This window comes from Pholcus phalangioides, unplaced genomic scaffold, assembly GCF_987345545.1.
Source record: "Pholcus phalangioides strain wild (caught in Gottingen) unplaced genomic scaffold, Ppha-v1.0 ptg000008l_1, whole genome shotgun sequence".
Lineage (NCBI taxonomy): Eukaryota > Metazoa > Arthropoda > Arachnida > Araneae > Pholcidae > Pholcus > Pholcus phalangioides.
In genome coordinates, this window is record NW_028301601.1 from 42,507,244 (window position 1) to 42,529,061 (window position 21,818).

Genomic DNA, 21,818 nt, shown 5'->3' on the forward strand with positions numbered 1-21,818 from the left:
GTTAAATATGTTGTCCACTGTGTTCTGGCTATGAGGTGAAAGCACAAAAATGCTTGTTGAACAACAGATAAGAGTATGTCATGGTCATGATGTGGATGTGCTTGCGATTCACCAGAGTTTGCAATTTGACCACTGCACATAACATTTTAGGGTATTCCCAAAGCCAAAAGTTGCAAGGGTTAAGGTCAGGTGTCATGTCATCCTGTTATTGTCAAAATGGTTCTTCAGTAGCTGCTTTGCTCGTATTGCAATGAGCATCTTGATAAAAGTTGTACTATCCACACACTGGTGTTGCTGAAGTGCCAAAATGATGTAGTTATGCAAAATGGTATTATCCTGCTGGCCAAGTACAGCATCATCTACTTGCACATTTTGCACTTTTTTTCTTTTTTGCCAAAGAAATTTTCATTGTTTCAGGAGTATCCATGCAAATTTTCAAGTCATTCTGACCAGTAGTTCTTATTGCATAGTTTTGGAATCAAAACTTTAATTATAATCACCCTGTTGATTATTTTTTAGTAAATCTGTTACTACTATACAGTAGAGCCTTGATTAAGTGGGCTTAATGGTGAAAGTGTAAAAAAAATTATTGAATATTAAGACTGGGTTATATACAGTACGAGATGTGGAAGAAAATGGGAAAGAAAATGAAAATGTCTGTGGGGTATGTAACTACTAGTACACTGGTCTTTGTCCTTTAGGGACAACTGGTGTCTTTATTGGATTATAAGACCACCTACCCCTAGCATGATGATGTTACTACTGTTGCTGCTTCTTTATGAAGGGGAAAAAACCCCGTGAGATAATGCACCACTACATTTAGATGTGTAATGCAATCCTTATTCACATGAATTTGCTAAAGATTGCATAAGAATGTAGCCAAAGATTAGAAAATATGGTTAAGAATGAGAAATTCTGAATTCTGTAAATTACTTTAAATAACTAAGATACTTTATATGAAAAATATATATACATTCAGGCCACTTTTATGAGACTTTTTGGAAAAGAACCACTTATACCATTTAAAGATATACTATCAGAATGTCCCCAAGAATATAAAATGTGGTAAGAATGAAAAATTTTGGCTAATAATGAACCAATGTGATATTTTTCAAGGAAAAAAATTATATTTAGGCCACTTTCCTTTAATTTTTGAAAAAAGAAAACCACTTGGTTAAAACCAAACAACCCTGCATTAAACTAGCCAAAATCTTATCTTTATCACCGTTGGACTTCCTAAACATACTCTTAGCTATTCCTAAGGATCTTTCTGCCATGCCGTTACTTTTAGGATACCCGAGACTTGCAAAAGAACTCAAAATTCCATATATCAGCAAATAGTTTGTAATATAAGCTATTGAAAGGGTTGTCTAAAACAACTTGGTTTGGTACCAAGAGGCCTTTGAGTGTGCTAATTAATTCTGCTGCACTTTTATCTTTTATTTCTTCAATTTCTATTCATTTTTAGAAGTAATCAGTCAATCCCATCAAAAATATTTCATGTGAAAACTGAAGCCAAGTCTCGAGATTCTTTAGCTGTAAAAAGTTGTGATATCTGATGTAAAGCCAAGTCTAATGCTATTATTTACAGGGTTCCCAGCAAAATCTGCTCGATCATTTCCCTGACCAAGTTCAAAAATTCCCCTGATCAAAAGTCATGCGCATATATAATTCTAAACCATCCAATATCACTTTAAATTATCGTGTGTGTGTGTATGTGTCCCCCGTATTCGTGGGGGTTACGTTCTGGGGGTGGGAAAAATACAGGAAATCTGTGAATAACCGAAACAATATGTTTTTTTGTTTATCTTGTTTATTGAACATCATGAGAAAAGCAGGGTGATGCAAAAATATAAGGGAATGTAAAAGAGGGTGCAGCAATTGATTGTTGGTGATGTTTTTTGAATATGTTTGTTTCTTCATATCATCACGTATGTTGGAGTATGTTGACAAGACTTCCTCTATCAATTTTTCTACATGTAAAGAACGTACAATAGAGGGATCTATATCATGAAAACAATCTATTGCTGTTAGCGTTAAACACCTGCTGAGGTGAATATCCCTTCTCTTCAGTAATTTTCAGGGGTCTTTGAAAATTTGCTAGCTGACTCCTGGTCGGCAGCGGCTTGATCGCCAGTTATTTTTACATAGTGTAATCCAAATCGCTTCTTATGAAATCAATATTTACTTGCATAAAATTCTGATGAAATAGACGTCTTCAGTGAAATCGTCAAGATTCTCTTCGACTGAGTGGATCGTCGCTGTCATAATTGGGTGAGGTCCTGTTTATATATCAAGAACATGGATATTGTATTTACCGTAAAATTTGAATTAACTAATGAACGTAACTTAATAATATGGAGTTGTGCATTAATAAACGATTTAATCTAGAATTTTTTTTTTTAGTTCGCCTGAGACTTATAAAATGGATGCAAGAATTTCGGGACGTAGCTTATAGAAGATGCTACAGTGGGAAAGAGTTTTTCCACAGAATGATTCTGCATATACACCTTTGATTTTCGGGATATGAAATGGTGACGACCGCATAGCGGCTAGATGACAAAACTGTGAATATTCAATGTAGAGTTTTACACCGATTCAGTTCCCCTCAACAACAATCTCGGAAAATGTTTCACAATTTGAACGGGCATTGCAAACATTTACGATTCTCTGAAAAATATGCATTAGCAATCTTTAGGAACGAAATGAATTTACGCCATATGGACTGTCTTTGAATATGGGTAGATAGCAGTGAAACTATACCATAATTTCACAGAGAAAAAAAAACTTCTCTGACACTAGAAAATTTGTTATACAGCTCCTCATCTTTTAATATTGAACTACATTCAGGGATACAACTGGATACAACTTCAATAGATGGACTTGGAAAAACTTATAGAAGATGTCAGGAATTTTTCTTCTTTATTATCAGTCGCATGAAAAATACCAGAATGCAGATTCTTAAAAAAAAAACAGATGGGGGGGAAAAAAATTTCCACAACTTTGAAGGTAAAGTTTTAAAATTATGTTTCATAGCATGTAACAAAATTGCACCGGGAAGATTTTTATTGAAATAATAATGGAATAATGGGTTAACTTGAAAAACAGTGTATTTAATCCCAATGCTCTATAAATAAAACAGTATTTTGATTTCAACATACATTACATATAAAAAATGGTTCAAATATATATATATATTTTTTTTTTATTGCACATAAAAATATAGGAGACTCCAAAGTTTGTACAGCACTTACATCAGAAGATGCAACATGCCACGCTATATCCGACATTGGTGACTAGGACTTCTAATTATCAAATACTGGTGAGGTTTTAATATTGAGTACATGTTCCATAGCTTTCATATCAGCTTAAAAAAGGCATTAAACACCTTGTATGATTTTTTTTTTGGTCGCTATTCACCATGTGTAGAGGGGTGAATTGTGGGTCAGAAGATTCAACATACACACACAGAATGTGATACGCTGTTTCCTATGTTATTGTGATGAAGGAGCAGTATAGTCCCATTAAGCTGAAGTCTTATCAGAATTTGACACCACCTGCCCAGGCAGATGAGCGTTGTTGTTTTCTCTTTTTAAATTTATAATCAAGTGTGCACATGACGAAGATTACCCCCTCCACTACATATTTTTTACTTTCTGATGGCTTCAACAGTGATTCCCAGCTGGTGTGTTGCAGCACAGTGGAGTGTCTTGAGACCCTTCGGGTGTGCAATGAGAAATCTTGAGGACAAAAATGATGCCACACACTTGAACAGTGCCACCGCAATGTCTCGAGATTAGAGACAAATGCTAAAATCCTGCTTGTTCTCATTTCAAACCCAAGGAAGGAGAAATAGAAAATTTCACTTTACTATAAAATTTACAGAATTAAAATATCTAATAAGAAGTTTATTCTCGTCATTCAAAACATAAATAGAAATTAATAAAACCAATTATCACAAAAATTAGAACTGTCCGGTTTTAATTTATACAAAAAAATTGACACGCTCTTAAGACAAATGAAATTTTAATTGGTCGACACGTTTCAATGGAGAGCAGTCATCAGGACCTCGTGGTCAGAAATCCCACAAATGAGTCATGGAGGGTGATGTTTATGTTTGGTTGTCCTGAGAGTTCGCCTTTGTATTTGCTGAGACAGAGTGGTCTTTGGATGTGAATTGGGGCGCCATCTGTTGTCAATGCTATAAAGTCCAGAAGTAAAAGTATATACATTCCCGAAAGACTAATTCCTGTGGTCTAAAACACAAGAGAGGACAATGTCACGCAATCAGTAATGTGTAATCTGTGCAAGAAGAAAAATCACTTTGTGATAATTAGAGCCCGGAAGTTTAGGCACTAAAAATGGTCGAAATAGGCAAGCAAAAAAACACTAAAAAAAGGCATTCATAATTCATGGAAAAAAGGAAAAAATAACTAAAACTAAGGTGTTAAGGATATAAAAACTAGCTGAAAAACTGGTTGCACTTAATCCCTCTACTGCTTTAATTATGGTTTATAATAACTGCATTACAATGCAAGTAAAACTAATTTCAAGCCCAAAATAAAATGTCAGTACAGCCTCATTATAGGTCAATTCCAGTACCACAATTACCAGACTCTGAGCCAGTAGAGAAAATGACCTGTGGGGCTCCTTCGAGTTGAGAATAATTGTCATTTATTTGTTGTATTATTTGTAATGATCATCATCATTTCTATAGTTGAAACATGGCTACCTTGTCCTAATATAGTAAAAAAAATAGCTTATTTAAAATATTGCCACGTATGTGGGGCTCCTTTAAGCAGGGAGCCCTGTGTGGTTGCATCTGTCACACATTGCTGAGGGTGACTAGTAATTTTAATTGAATACTAAATGTTTATGTAAAATAAATAGCCTTGGTTGTTTGCAGTGCATTTATGGTGTAAAAAACAAAATCAGCAGAACAACATGGAACCCAAAGCCTTGTCTGCTCCTACCCTGCCTTGTGTGAGCCATGACGTCAATTGATGACGTCTTGGGACAGTCATCGGTCAGCTATACATATACAATGCAGTCCAATGTCTGAGCGAGACATGTTCATGTGAAGCATGTGGAGAAACAAAAATTTATAATTTTCCTCTGCTTTGCTAACATGGGCTGCATTCATCTGAAACAAAATCATTTACATTTAACACCATCCTGTCAAAGTTAATGCATGGCAACATCAAGTTCTTAGATCACTTATTCACATTTAAATGAGGCTGGAAGGGGTGGAGCTTTCTCATGATAATTGGTACCGAGAGAGTTGGAAAATTTTAAAAAGGGTAATTCTTTTTTTCTCAATGCTCAAAATATTTAAATTTCACAGATTACGGCCTCTGAAATTCACTAATAAACTTGAAAATGTGTTAAAATAGGCATTTGTGGCAGGAAAACAAGAAAGGCATTTTTACCAACAAAGTTTGAAAATAGGCAAAAAAAGGCATTAATGGCATTTTGCCTGAACTTCCGGGCTAGGTTTTCCAGGTTTTTTGTAATTTTTTTTGTAAATTAGGTTTTTTAAATGAAAATTAACATACGCGTCGCATCTCTCTCAGTGTAAACACCCAATATCTTCTAAAGCAGAAAGCCTAACCACGAGACTCGTGATGTCATTGAAATCCATCCTACAAAACCCATCTTCCCTGTAAGGTCGTTCTCCAGCAGCACCATACACTAACGCCGATATGATATACATTTAACCAACGTTGCTATATTTTTTCTCAATGTTATAGAAAAAGAGGCCAAATTAGTAAAGACAAGTTTAAACTTGTAATTCATTATTTTCAAGTATCAATTAGGGCCAGAGTTTTAATAAAAACTTAATATTTGAAAAATTACCTTTTGACGTCAAAACTTCCCCAAGAGCATTAATTTTTCAGAACTTCAATTTCTGTTGATTTTAACCAAAAAAATATCCATTGAATACCAAAAGAAAATTGAGACCACACAATTAAACTATGTAATACCCTTTATTTTTCATTATATACAATATATATTTTCAGTCATTTATAAAAAAAATAAATATGTAAAAGGAAACTTTTCATGAAATAAATATACGTTGCTTTGCTCCTTCCGCTATGGATTGTATATGAATGATTCCACAATTCATACACAGATGCACAACATTCTATGCTAAGATGTGATTCAAGTAGAGATGTAAAATTCTCGAGAATAATCTTTCGGAGAATATTCTCATCGAGGAAGGGGATTCTCATCCAGGTAGGACTACTATAAATAACTTGAGAATATTCTTATAAGTTCTTGTTGATGAAAATATTCTCCTGTTATTTATTTATAATAATATATAGTTACATATAATACCCTTGAGAACATTCTCTGGAAGGACTTTGATAAATTACTGGGAATTATTCATATAGAAAATAATTATTCTGAAGTTAATAATAGTGCTTGCAGAGAATATTTTTCAGTTACCAAAATCTTTCGAGAGAGTATTATCCAGAATATATGTAATAACATGTATTATAATAAATAATCTCGATAAATAACTTGAAAATAATTATTTGATAAGAATATTCTCTGGTAATTTATAATAGTAGTCCTTTGAGAGAATATTCTCTGTCCCCCGTCTCTTTCCGCCAAGAAGATGAGAACATTGAAGTTTGTAAACCACAATATTAAAGTTTGAAAGCGAGAAAATTGAACCAACAGGGCTGAATTGCACAACTTTTAAAGAAATGTGAGTAATACAGAATTAAAAATGTATGTGCATTGAAGAAAACAGTTCTGTATCTTCTTAGAATGAAAGTGATTGTATAAGAATAGCTTCCTTTATCAATCAACTTTGATTTAATTTTTGTTGTGAACTTATTTTTGAAAATTTATCTAATTTTAAAATAATTTTTTGAGATTTTAATCTAAAGGTTTCTGAAATCTTTACAACCAAGCTTTTAAAACCTCTCATCATGACCTGGAGAATATTCTCAAACTAAAAGTTGTCATTGGGGGGGTGATTATGCCTGAAACATTTACAGCAAAACAATTTTTGGTAATGAAAACTGATTTATATTTCACAATATAAACAAAATTAGTGAAAAAATTTAAATTATTTAAAAGGAAAATAAATATTCTTGATTATTCTCCAATTTTTACATCCAGGATAATATTCTCGTTCTCCGAGAATATTCCTGGATGTAAAAATTGGAGAATAATCAAGAATATTTATTTTCCTTTTAAATAATTTAAATTTTTTCACTAATTTTGTTTCTCGTTCTCCGAGAATATTCTCACCTCGCATCTCCAGATCCAAGTAGTAAAAATCAAAAATAGTGCTTTTGAAAATGTCACCACTTTCCTTTTTGCATAAAATTTATTGACTACAATTTTCCTTTAAAAGTGCATTTTTATTCGTAGGTTCTTTAGAAATTTTATGTTAGGAAAAAATCCACAGAATTACCTCCTCCCAAATACTAAAACTTACCTCAAAGAAATATTATTAGTACCCATCTATATTTCCAAAACCTGGCTTTTAAGAATAAGTATTTGTATATATTTTCCAGTTATAACATGGAAAACCCAATTCATCAACCCAGTATTCTGTAACTTCTAAAGAACCCAAAGTTGTTTATCGTAACGCATTGCAAGCCAATTTTGAAAATGGACCTTCTGTACCAATCACTGACAAACGTAGATTAATTTTGAGAATATTATGAAGCAACGTGTGATCTTATGTTCAAGAAGAGCAAAACATGAACCTCACAAAATTTATAGGCGGGGCAAAATTCTTATTTGGGGAAAAAACACCTTTTTAATACAACCAGCTTTTCTGATATTCTTAATCAGATGCACTATCAGGGAAAAAATGGTCTGGCCCTGTATGTTGAAGGGCGAGGATTAACATGGAAATTTATATGGGGACTAATAGACAAACCCTCTATTTTGTTATTAATGCAATTAAATATCAGTTGCGATGGCTATAACAATAAAGCCAATAATGTCCAAAGTGGATCAATTTTGAGAATTACATTATGAAGCAATGAGCCATATATGTTCAAGACAGGTAAAATATGTATCTGACTAAATTTATAGACATGGGGAAAAATTCTAGTTAATACTCTACGGTTATACACTACTCCCACGTTGGTATCAACAATATAATCATCACTTGAATATTTTAAGTTGTGTTATGTGTTGAGAAATGTTAATTTGTATGGAAAAATATACTGACATTTTTTTAACCTAATAGTCTAGCCCAGTTATAATGCCACCACCTGCCCCAAAGAATTTTGGTGTTATATCGGATAATGCTTGGAATAGTGTTTCAAGAGAGGCTTCATTACATAAATTCACACATTTATAATGAAATACTATCTTTGTCTTATTAATTGCTATTCTATAAATATTTCAACTCATTCAATTTTAAGAGAAAATGCATGAAATTTTAAAAACTACAATATTACTTGAATATTTCGTGATATAAAACTTAAGAAACTCATATTTTACACTTACCTTAGAAATTATTTTAGTTCTACATTATATTATAATCCCTGCGTTTTTTACATTATAATCCCAATAGATGTGTTCACTGAAAATTTCTGGCGGCAAACGGGGTTGGCACTACAACAGCAGGTGCTATAACGGGGTTCAACTGTACTTTCAAAATACGCAGGAACATTATCACTCACATTTACTGTGAATAAATGTCCCACAACACACACTGTACCAGGTGTACAAGTATGAAATGCAGATTTTTTTTTCTTTTAAAAACACGTTAAATTCGGAAGAATGATAAAAAGTGCTGTATTCAAAGTATGCTCCATTGCTTGTTATACATTTCCCCCATCTTTCCTGGAATTTGTGAATACCACGCCAGTAAAAATCTTCCCTTTTTGCTGCGAACCATTCATCAAGCTATTTTTTCACATCTTCGTACGAACCAAAGCGTTGCTCAGAAAGTGCTAACACCAATAAATGCAAACAAGTGGTAATCGGAAGGAGCCAAGTCTGGTGAGTAAGCCACATAGGGTAGAACTTCCAGCTGAGTGCTTCCAACGTGCCGCGAACCGCTTTTGCTGTATGTGATGGATCATTGACCATTGAACATTGTCAAGGAGCATTTCAGGTTGTCATGGGGCATTGCGATTGGAAACAGCTTGTTGACTAACGCCCAATTGCTCTGCGCGTTGTTTTTGTGTCTGTGTAGTATCATATTCGTCCAACAATGCTTACAATTCCACATCATCTTTTATTTTTGGCGGTTTTCCATGTTCCTTGTCTGCAACATCGAAGTTACCACTTTTGAAAAACCGAAACCATCATTCCCACGTATCTTGCGATGGAGCATGTTCACCATAAGCTTCTTGAAGTAATCGGTATGATTCAGCAGCAGTTTTCTTCAAATGAAAACAAAAAAATTAATGCTGTCCGCGAATGCTCTTTGTTCAGTATAACTTTTGACATATTGAACACAACAATACAACACTATGCACACACTTTTCCAATTTATTACTCGTGCGCATCTGACACTTGTTGATGACACAACAAAATGGTGCAGTGTCAAATCTTTATAGCACAAACTGCATTGGTGCACCATCTGTTTTCTCACATCCGCATTTCATACTTGTACACCTGGTATGTCTCCCCCCCCCCCACAAACATCTTGACTTGGTTGGTCGCAATATGGCACAAGGCAAGTCCCGTGGATGACATATCATTCAAGGTTGCTTGGGATAGATTATTTATTTTGTCATTCTTTGGTAGCTACAATCAATGCAAGCTCCAGTCCTCACTCTTCTTGGGCGTTCAGCAAATTCACATCATTCTGGTCTGATCCCATGATAAGTCATACACACCTATTGACATTAAATAAAAGCATCATTAGAGGTTTGAATTTTTTCAAAATTTGTGAACGTATTTTGTTGAAATTATAACATTAAGAAAATTTAGAATTTTCATTACTTCAACCCTAGCAGGTCTTACCAAGATCTCCACAACAGATCTTACAAAGGAACCCAGTTTCAGAAGGTGGGGGCATGAAATAAAATATTTTCTTCCACATAATTATTTGAAGTTCCATCAAAGGCTCCAATGAGAAATATTAAAGTGGGATCCACTAAAAATTTTATCATAGAAGCCCGGCTACTGGATGTGAGGAGCCCGCTCACATCCAGGAGCCGGGAGAGCATGAAATATATATTTTCTGTGATTATTCTAAATTCCCTCCAACTGTTTATTTGTTAAAAACTTTTTACCTTGAAGGATAACATTAAAAAATGATCCAAATAGCAGTGCCAATATTATTTATCACCATACAATTAACTTAATAAAGCCCTATGCTTATGTATAGCACTGAGTTTATGAAAATTGGGATTATGAGATTAACGTTGTTTGCAATAATATTACAGAATATTCATCAATGCATTTCATGTAATAGTAAAAACTGAACTCACCTGATTTTAAAGGCAGCTGTACAGATATAGGCTTATACTTCTTCACCGAAAACAAAGCTCGATGGTGGCCGGATAAGCTGTTGTTTTCTTCAACTATTCTTTTTAAAGGACTTGTACAACAATATTATTTATGGCCTTGCCAAGAAATGAAAAAATAAATGTTTAAAATAGAAATTATATATCATTAGAAAACTGCACAGACGTGCGTGCTAATGCTGTCAATATGGCGATTATGGAGAGAAAACGCTACCGATGGGGAAAAAACAGGCAGGAGTGAGATGAGGCGAAGGCTTCTTGCTCTAGAAGGCAGGCGCTTCATTTAGGGGGGGCAGCAGCACCTCCCCCCCCCCCCGGCTTTTGAAAATATGGTATATATATGCGAAAAATGGTATATATATGCGTACCTTTAGTACATGCTCTTTGCCCCCCCCCCCCGGAAAAAGTTGAAATGACTGCCTTGCTAGAAGGTGTTGAAACACCCCACGCATAGAGAGGGGATGCGCATATTGGAACACAGCTCATTCGTGGACTATGGACGTGAGTGGACAAGCAGAAAGAAACGATTTCGTGGGGCCAGGAACCTTGGCATTTGGGAGGCTCCCGGAGCCTAGATATTACATATTGGTCATTAAAGTTGGCATTAAAATTAACCCATAACATTAATTAAGATATATAGTATGAGAATGCTGAAAAATATCTATTAAAATACAGTTTATAAAATCATGAACACAAAGAAATTATAAAAAGTCAGGATTGATGACAATTCAAAATTAGTGAATAATTAAAAAACTATTAAAAATTCAGATTTTTTTGATAAATTATTCCTTGATAGATGAAAATACCATAATTAATGAAAATTCAGAAATAAAATTATTCCGTAATTAGAAAAAAACTAAAGGTGGATTTATATAAATTAACGGACATTGAAGAGGTATAAAAAGTAACACAAATGAATAAAATTAGAATGAATAAAATTTAATGAAAATTTATAATTTACAAAAGTTAAAATTTAGAATTTACGAAAGTTAAAAATTGAGAATTTACGAAAGTTAAAATTGAGAATTTACGAAAGTTAAAATTGAGAATTTATGAAAGTTAAAAATCTAGAATGAATCACACAATAAAATGAAGATTATTATACATCATTATATAATTAATAGAAATTGGAATGAATGAAAATTCCAAAATTAATGGAAAATAATCGCATAATGAATGAAAAATTGGAATTTCTGAAAAGTCAAAACAGCTGAAAGGATTGATAACAATTCAAAAATAATTAATAAATAATTCCAAAACTGAAAGCTCATATTTAATGAAAAATAACTAGATTAATGAAACACTAGAATTAGTGAAATTAATAATTAAATTTCAGATTTGATGAAAAAAAATTCCTCCATCGATCAATGAAATATCATAATAAATGAATATCTGGAATTAAAGCCAAATTCAGAAATTTAATGGAAATTATTTCATAGGCTGATTAAAAATATAAAAGTGGATTTTTTTTCTCCAAAAATTAATGAAAATTCTGGATGGATAAAAATTAATCAAAATTCAAAATCTTTAAGCAATCACACAATATAGTGAAAATTGGGTATATCAATGAAAATTCAGAAATTAATGAATTCCGAATTTAAAAATAACCCCTTAATGAATTAAAATTTAGAGCTAATGAAAATTCAAAACTAATGAAAGAACAATAATATTTAATAAAACTTCTGAAAAAAATAAAATAATTCAGGAATTAATTAATGAAATAATTGATAATACCAAGTTTATGTAAATAACATTATTATGTATATATTAAACAATATTTCATAAGAGAATACGAACTCCATCAAAATTACTCTTTTTCATTTTTAAAAAACACCTACCGAATACAAAGAATCGTGCATGTGCGACACAAAATTTTGCAGCTCAACAGCAGCGCCTACGAGTACGCAAGTAAACACAATTAGCATAGTGTCACCTCGTGTCTCAATTTCCGCTGTCCTTTTGATTCCCGTTGGGCGCAAAACAGAGCGCTGCCCTGCATAGTGTCGCGAACGCAACTCAATTTGCCTGAGCACCACCAGTCTTTAAAATCATGTTTCCCAAAACGTAGACAACGCGATGCTCGTTCCATGAGGAGTAATATAAGGCCGAACACATACTGGGGAGTGGAACAAAGCGAGCGATTTCAAAAGAGAAAATACATCAAGATCAGCATCGATGTCCCCTAACATACTGAGGAAGCGAAGGAGAGCGAAAATGGCCGCAGGCGTTTTAAAGGGTAAAGAAGAAAAGCCTTTGAGCGGGAAACGTGACATCTCGCCAACTAGTAACCCTACCAGCCTGTTCATGCCAAATCAATCAGTTTGGCAATATTGGAGGATTCCAATAAAATAAACGCGTTAATCCTCAAAACAGTAAAATTTCTGATACATGTTTTTAATGACTTCATGTATCAAGCCGTTGTTTCGGATATTATTGCGTAGTATGTGTAAAGATTGAAGTAATTATACTTCAATCAAGATATGGACTCTGAATAAAAATATATGCCTATAATTCGCAGAAGCTAATTTCGATACTTTCTAAAGAAAATATCACCATTAATGAAATGAAGCGAGAAGTTATCCATACACCTCGATGACGCAACCGTAATTTTTTTTTGTGGGCACTGTACATAATTTTATCTTTTTTTTTTTCTTTCACGAGGTCATCGCTCTCCACATGAGGTTACTGCATAGCAGATATATTAACATCCATACTTTTTTACGGGCATCCTGTTTCAGCCCCATCGTTGGGTATTTTGCCTGTTGTTGCCTCTGAATATGTATATCTATAAATCTGTGAAAAATTATGTTATTGCAAATTAATTTTTGGAACATTTATTTCCATTTCAAATTCTTAGAGGAAAAAAAACTGTATATAGTACTCATCCCTATGCACGGCATCCTAGGGCAGAGGTGTACGCAAGAGAAGGGCGTAGGGGGTTCATGCATTGCTCCCTAAGCTAACCAAGAATTAGGAACAATTTCAATGTATCGGTGAAAGAAAATACCTTTTATATACTATTTGAATCTATTTCTGTTAATTTAAATGCTTTTTGAATGTTGATTACTCAAACTGCTCGGGAAGAAAATTTTTTGGCCTCTTCCAAAGGTCAATTAAACAAGTTTAAAAAAATTGTATTGTAATCGAATTCATCCATTCGTTTATATCCACTTAACACTTTTTCTATCCCCAATATGGTCAACCATAGCCTAAAGACTCACCAAAGCCCTGACCGGCGCCAATAAAAGCATCTTTGTTGCAGAAGATTCTTTCTCATATGGCAGGCGTCATTAAAATTAGAGGATATTTTTTCCCCTTCGTATTCAGACAACCTGCGTTGTAGAATGTTGTCTTTTTACTTTCAAAGAGAGCCGAAATTGAGCTTTTGAAATGTTCTTTGTGATCAGCTGGGAAACGCTGTGAATAACACTGTAAATAGGAAGGTTAGATAATCATATATTTTTTTTACTTCAACGGCAGTCTGTGTGAAAAAACCAGAAAAAATAAAAATAAACAATATGGTTTAATAATTATATATTATTTACGATAGAAATGACACATGGTACTTCCACACGTTCACAAAATGTGAATTAAAATTTTTTTTTTTCTGTCCCCTCTATACTCCAAAATTTGCCGCCCTGGGCTATAGCCCACTTAGCCCCCCTGTCAGGGCCGGACTTAATCAGGTGCGAAAGGTGCGTTCGCACCGGGCCGCTAAAAAAATGGGGCTGCAAAAAAAAAGAAATCGTTTTTTGCCTCGGTAAATAAATAGTAATTTGTTTTAAAATTTATTTTTTTTCCGTAAAATACTAATTTTGGTTGAAAAAAAAACTGATTTCTGATCCCATATTGTTCAGGAAACTGAGGGAATAGCTTAAGGCAAAAAGTAGGGTCTTTTTCTCAGGAGGACGATTTTTATGACCATGTTAGAGGAAATGGAAACGTGTAGGCATGGTGGTGTCCCCATTCCATTCAACAAAATAAGCGGGTGCTTATAGGGCATCAGGAGAAAAGCGGCACCACAAAAAGACACAGAAGTTTTTTTTTACTTTACTGAGTGTTGTTAAGTCAATGTAGTTCCATTGGCGACAAGGGAAGAAAATGGACATATACTCTTTCTCTCACTCAAACACTGTCTGCAGGTCAGACAATATGCATTTAAAGGGAATAAAAAAAAACTACATCTGTAGAGTCAAACTCCATCACTCTTAGATGTTGCTAGAATACAACTGCCCCACAGTGAAATATACATCAGTAGGCAAATTTGGGGGGAAAGTTAGTGAAAGCTTGCTAATTTGTATTGGAGAACATAAACACGCAAAAAAAAAAGGGGGGGAATGATTAACCTGATGTTTTTCTGGGCAGTAGTAGTAATAGGCGTGGCACGCCTCCCTGGAAGCCTTTAGGGAGGCGCGAGAACATTCTCTAAACTGTGTCATCATCACCATCTGATTTCTGAATCATCCTTTCACACACACATATATATATATATGTATGTATACATACATGAGTATGTCACAACACCAGCACAATGTTACATTTTTATGGTGTCCAGACAGACTAGTATCAGAACACAAACATCAAACACAGAATAAAGCATCTAGATGGCCAAAAGGGTCACAGAAGGATAGTTCACTGGACCTGTGTGTGCTGAAAACCTCCTCTAAGTAGTAAACAAAAGGAGCCGATAAATGGTTGTACACGAAGATGTGAAAAATTTTAGATATTGAAAAGGATGGTGTATGGATTAGGGGAGAAAGAAACGTTCACATACAGTCATTTCATTTTATCCAAGACATCGTTGAGTGTTCTCATACCAATTTGTGTAGTCAACGATAATCATATCTCATCCTTTCTCCTTGTACTTCAGCAAACTCAACTGGAAGCAGCTTTGCTGTCCATGACTTAATTTCGGTAAGTGCTATCCCAGTTGCTACTCTATAGCAGTGTTTCTCAACCGAAGGGCTGCGGCCCAGTATTGGGCACCGACATCATTCATGCCGGGCTGCGAGTGATTTCACCGTTCAACTTTTTCCATTTACTCCCCATTAGTCACGTGTATGACTGAGCCTTCCACATGGAAAATTAAATTGACCAGGCCGCAGGCTTTCAAAGGTTGAGAACCGCTGCTCTAACGGAATTTCTCTAATTTTGGGGGCCTTTCGCGAATGCATAAAATGTTTACTGTGATATTCTTGAGGCCTAAAGCTTTTACGACCATCATCGATGGAAACAAGGAGAGATATCAGAATTTAGATACAGTAGAATCTCGATTATCCAGGAGGTGGACTTTCCGGGAAGCGGATCAACCAAGTTACAAAATTTAAGAAATTACGGATAGCCGAGCATGAAATTATTGCTCAGATAATGTAATGTTGAGAATAATATTTTATTTGTTAATTAGAAGCAGCATTATTATTAAAGTTATGATTATATGTACACTATTCTAACTATTTTTACGTAAACAGCGGTCTCTAATGGAGAGAAACTGAAGATATCAGAAAAATAAATTATTCTAAGGACAACATCTATAAAACTCAAATTTTATGGCTTTACTGGCAGCCAGGACCTTCGACTTGTAGGGCCTTGGGTAAAGTGAGCATTTAGAGCCCCCCGTTCAAATAGGTCAAAAGTATTTGGCTTCCAAAGGAATAAAGTAAATGCTATCTAAATTTAAGGTGGAAAATTATAAAGGCTCCGACAAATGCCATATTCGATGCAGAAATCAGGCCTGGTACAAAACTATGTATTGCATACAAAGTCGTTTTTGTGTATTTTTGTTTTAATTTGAAGAATATTAGAATACAATGAATATTTATTTTTAACAAGCAAAATATATTGATATACGTTTTATTCAAACTATTTTGTGATTACTGTTATGTTTGGCCAATGTTTGAAAAATAAATGTTAGACACCAGCCAAATTTCTTGAGATCCGAGCGTGGTTTTTGCTCAAGAAAAGTGGTCCGAAATTATGTTCTTTTGATTTTTTGGGATTTAATATCACTTTCTCATGTTGAGATGCACGGTCATAAAATCAGAAAAATTTGTACCACTCTTAAACTCCAATTTAGCAATTGTGTATAAAAATTTTAGGTGCCAATATACCAGTTTTCTAGTCGTCATTACAACCTGGCACGTGGGGTTTGTCAAGTCTATGGTTATTCCTGGTGGTTTAACCGTGGCTTTCGTTTTTCCCATGTCTTCTTCCTCATCATTACCCCGAATAATAAAGGTTCTGCTGCCGTTTGAAATTCTCTACTACCAAGTTACTTACTTACCAAGTTTAAGCACGAAGCAACAAAATAATAAAAAATAAGCATTCCTCCATTCAATACAAATAGGGTGAAACCTCGCTACAAGGATACTCGATATTATGATAAATCCCCTAAAAAGGTATGCTCTCGAATCTTGTTTGGAATTGTCTATAGTGTAATGTTAAACTCTCCTCCATATAACGATATACAGGGCAACAACTACGAGGGAGCAGGCGAGTCTGGTGCTCCAGGCGTTGCACCTGAGGGGCACAGATACGGCGCCTTTACACCTCCTCCAACTCAACATTACAAGGGGGAGGGTGCCAAAATGTGTGTCTGCTCCGGCTGACCAAGCATCTCGTTGCGGCCTTGTATACTTTACTATGATAAATCCTTCTATATAATGATATATTTTTTAGAATATTTCAAAACCGCTTCTCTCTCTCTCTCTCTCCAACAATATTTTTTTTATATTTCACTCAAAATCATTCTTTTTTGAAGTGTTAATGAAGTTGACGATTTAACTCTTTGTTACTCTGAAAGCTCTTCAGTTAACTTGAGGAATAACAGGCAGAACGATCTTAGATCAATAAATATCTGATTTAGAAACAATAAACTTAAATTAAATGTAGATAAAACTAAATTTGTCATTTGTTTTACAATTACACCTGAATTAAATTACTCATTTATTGGATAATGAACTTATTGTGAATATTTTGATTTTTAAAATTTAAACTCAGTGTTTGTGTGTAGCTGCAGTATTTCATATTATTCTTTTTCTCTGTATCGCCACTAGATGGCACCGCTTACACAATTATTATCTATGTTATTTTTCCCACCTTTTGAGGCAGATGTTCTTTTGTATCGGCTTGAGTCAGTCGTACTTTTGCTTCATTAATAAACTTTTTTCATTATAATTTTAACCTTTGCGTTCTCCGTATATATCACAGTGTTCGTCGTTCGTATAAATTTTTTTGGCACCCGAAAAGGGACTTACTGCATAAAGTAGTCCGGATATCATGTCAACTAAGGACATCGTCGCTCATTGAGGCAGAGCTAAGGTCTCAATCACAAGAATCCAACATTTCATCGAAAGTGCAACCGAGTTCGACCACGAGGACATCAAGACCAGATTGGAAAAGCTCGAGAATGTCTTTGAAGAATTCGTTTGCCATGACGAATGCTTGGACGAGGAATTATCAGAAATTGCTCAGGTGGAAGAGCAGTATCTCTCAATGAAATCAAAATTGAGATGAGCTCTGGCTGCCGTGACGGAGGTGCCTATGACAACGGTTGAGTGTTCCGACACGGACACCTGTACTGAAAGAATTCTGCTGCAGTTGGCGTAACAACGAGTGCTTTCGCACTTGATGACGAGTTCACCGTCTTCTACTACTACCAAGGTAAGAGATAGTTATTTGCCTCGCATAAACATTCCTTCATTCTCGGGGTCATATATAAACTGGAAAAGTTTCAAGGACCTTTACGAATCGATGATTCACAAAAACGAGCATTTAACGAATGTCCAGAAATTCAGCTACTTGAAAGGCCTATTGGAGAGTGATGCAACGGCACTCATCAAACACATACCAGTGTCAGAAGCCATATACATAGAGGCGTGGGTAAAGTTATTGCTTCGTTTTGATAGGAAGAAGGTCATAATTTCGTCCCTGATAAAGACGTTCCTCGAACAGCAGCCGGTTTCTACTCCTGATGAACCGAAACTCAGACACATTGCAGATACTTCGGATGAGATTATTCGAAGTTCGCGTGCCATTGCTGATGAAGCTATTACTCTGGAGCTTTGGGCTCAAATGACAGCAGAACAAGATTTTCCAAAGTTCGGAAACTTCCTCGAGTTTCTCAATGCAAGATGCGCTGCCCTCGAGATATTCAATCCTGAAAGGTCAGCAAGCAGAATCAAGGTGCCACAGAAATCAACATCGTCACCTAGCGATATCATCAAGAGGTGTCCATCATGCAACAGACCTCATGGGCTACATAAGTGTAACATTTTCAAGTCCTGGTCAGTGGCAGAGAGAAAAAATTTTGTTCGCAAGAAACAGTTATGTTTTTATGTTTCAACTGTTTCTCCAGCTCTCACAAGATCTATGAATGTTCGTCGTCGTTCTGGTGTTCGCGATGTGATCAGCGGCATCATTCAACTTTGCACGAAGTTGTGTCCACTAGTGTTACCGCTGCGTTATCGGATATGCCTGTATCTACCGAGTCTAAGGTGCATGATCCCACAGTGTTGCAATCAAATATTTCCGCTAATGTTTCTTTCTGTACACTATTACTCACGGCTCAAGTGTGCGTCTTAGGTAACCGTCATGTTATCCGTGCACTTCTCGACTCTGGCTCTCATTGTTCCTTTATCAGTGAAGCATGTGTCCAAGCATTGAGTATTCCCCGCAAAAATGCCCACTTTACTGTGAAAGGAGTGGCAGCTGTGGACGCTGGTACCACTAGAGGGTTAGTGAACTTAAAATTATATTCTACATATGATGATAATCATTATATTGATATTGATTCGTATATCTTGAGAAAGTTAACGGCTCCATTGCCTACTGAGTTTTTCCGTTCGGATGAACTGAATGTTTATGCTGATTCACTTAAATTAGCTGATGTTTACTTAGATAAGTGTAAAAACATTGACATTATTATTGGAGCTGAGCATTTTTTCTCTTTGATATGCCCAGGGCAAATACGGGATAACGATAGTGCACTCATCGCCCAGAATACATTGTTTGGTTGGGTTCTGTCAGGAAAGATTCCTTCAAAATATAATGGAGCTAATAATAACTGTCAGTATAATGCTAATTTGATATGTTTTCATTCTGAATTGGATATCGATGAAACACTTCATGGTGCCAACAAGATTCCTACAGTGTCCCATGAAAACTGTCTCTCCCCTGAAAAGGAATTTTGTGAGAAGCATTTTCAAGAGAATTATCAACTGTGCACGGTAACTTACGGAACATCATCAGCCCCCCTCCCCACTACTAGATTATTGCATCAGGTGGCCTTGAACTGTGAGGAGAGCTTATCAGCTGTTGCTGACGTCATTAAGAACAACACGTATGTTGACGATATAGTATCCGGTTGTGATGATTTGACACGCGCTATAAACATTTGTTCGCCGCCACAGCTTATCGATGTTTTGAAAGAGCATGGTTTTCATTTGAGAATGTGGCGTTCTAATTCATTGGAACCAACTGAACATATTTCTTGGGATGTCTCTTCTGAAAATGCACTCGTTGAAAGTTGTGGTGATGGTATCTTACGGGTGGGTGGACATTTGCGACATTCCTCTTTGAATCATTCTCTTTCAGCTTGTGGAGTTAACTTTGCAGGACCTGTCAACATACAACAACACAGAGGTCGCAAATGACTTCCGGCAAAAGGATATACCGCTGTTTTTGTGTTTTGCCCGAAAGCTGTTCATTTCGAAATTGTCAGTGATCCTACTTACATCCAGTGCATTTATTGCAGCCCTTCAATGATTTTGTTCATGTGGAGGTGCTAAAAAAAATATTTACAGTGATAATGCCATAAAATTCATCTAAGTAGAAATGTTATGTTCGAGTGGTCGGCATTCAAACTACTAGGGGTATTTTTGAAAGAAATTTTTAATTTGTTAATCAGATGCTAAGATATGTGTTCTACTTATGTATCAAGAATAATATGACACCATGTATATATTCTTGATAGGATGGGAGTAAGTTTGTGTGTAGCTGTAGTATTTCATATTATTCTTTTTCTCTGTATCACCACTAGATGGCACCGCTTACACAATTATTATCTATGTTATTTTTCCCACCTTTTGAGGCAGATGTTCTTTTGTATCGGCTTGAGTCAGTCGTACCTTTGCTTCATCTCATTAATAAACTTTTTTCATTATAATTTTAACCTTTGCGTTCTCCGTATAGATCGGCACATTTGTAATTCGTATACACTCAGTTTACAAAATACATAGATTCTTTTTAAATGAAATAGATACAGGTGTTGTGAATTAGATCAGATGCCATAAGCAAAAATATTTATCTTCCCACTTGAATATGTATTTTTCTGCAATCATCGTTGGTGTGACTAGTGCAGGGCTAGAACAATCAGAAAAAAATTTAGATGCCATTTTTATCTCCCAACAAAATCTGCCCGAAATAATGCATTTTTTCACTTATCTGGGATTTAGGGACCCCCCTTCCCATGCTGGCAGAAATGCTAACAATTTCCAATAGTTTTATGCTGTTCTCAGACTTCGTTTCAGTTATCATAAGTAAAAAAAATTAAGTGCCAGTGTCAACCTTTTAGTCGTTATGGTGACCGTGAGCATGGGATTTTTCAAGCCCCGGACTCAGGGGCGGCTTAAGCGAGGGTGCAAGAGGTGCGGTGCACCCAGGCGGCATCTTGGACTTTCACTGGACACAAAAATTTTTAATAATTTCCAACAGTAAAAATTCGCATGACGTCACGTTTACAATGAAGGCGTTGAGGTAAGTTGAGAAAAAAGTCAGGGCCTGGGCCAGTATTACCAGAAATAAAAATGCATTATCACAAGAGGCAAACAGTAATTTTTCTGGAAGTCAAATAACGGAAAGGAAATAATTCGTCTTCCCACTTGCCCAGGCCCTGAAACATGAGAAATGCCTTTGAAATAAATTTCTTTATAAAAATCGCATCGTTATACATCAACTTTACAGCATAATTATAAGTAATGGTGGCCCATCAGTAAGTGCTGTTTTGTGAATTATCTGGCATAATCAAGAATGGTAAAATAACGAGAGAGAAAAAGACAACTCTATTTTTGAAAACGCATTTTCTTCAACAGCAGAAAGTATGGTCAAGCACATTTTCTCGGCGGAGAATTGTGTGAGGTTTTCTCCTAAAAACAAAATAAGTTTAATCCCAAAGTCTCCTAGGATACAGTTCAGTCAGCCTCCCGCCAGGGTCATCTTCAGGGGCGGCACATAAGGCTTTGCACATGGGCGGTGGGTAAGCTCAAGCCACTCCTGCCTGGACTAGCAGCATTATTACTTCCCACGTAACAGCATTGTATGAATTCAATGAAGTGTGATTATAGAAGATTCCAGCTGTGTTTT

The 21,818-nt window shown here is 35.4% G+C and overlaps 1 protein-coding gene and 1 long non-coding RNA gene across 8 annotated transcripts in view; one reads left to right on the forward strand and one right to left on the reverse strand.

The window, feature by feature from the left end:
* The window catches only part of sky (GTPase-activating protein skywalker), a 136,521-nt gene that overhangs the window by 51,864 nt on the left and 62,839 nt on the right, over positions 1–21,818 (reverse strand). The gene's annotated exons all lie outside the window — the stretch shown is intronic.
* LOC149084311 (uncharacterized) overlaps positions 14,242–21,818 on the forward strand; it is a 53,162-nt gene continuing 45,585 nt past the window's right edge. The window contains exon 1 of the long non-coding RNA XR_016192963.1: positions 14,242–15,374. This is a non-coding gene — a long non-coding RNA (uncharacterized LOC149084311). The remainder of the gene's footprint in view (positions 15,375–21,818) is intronic.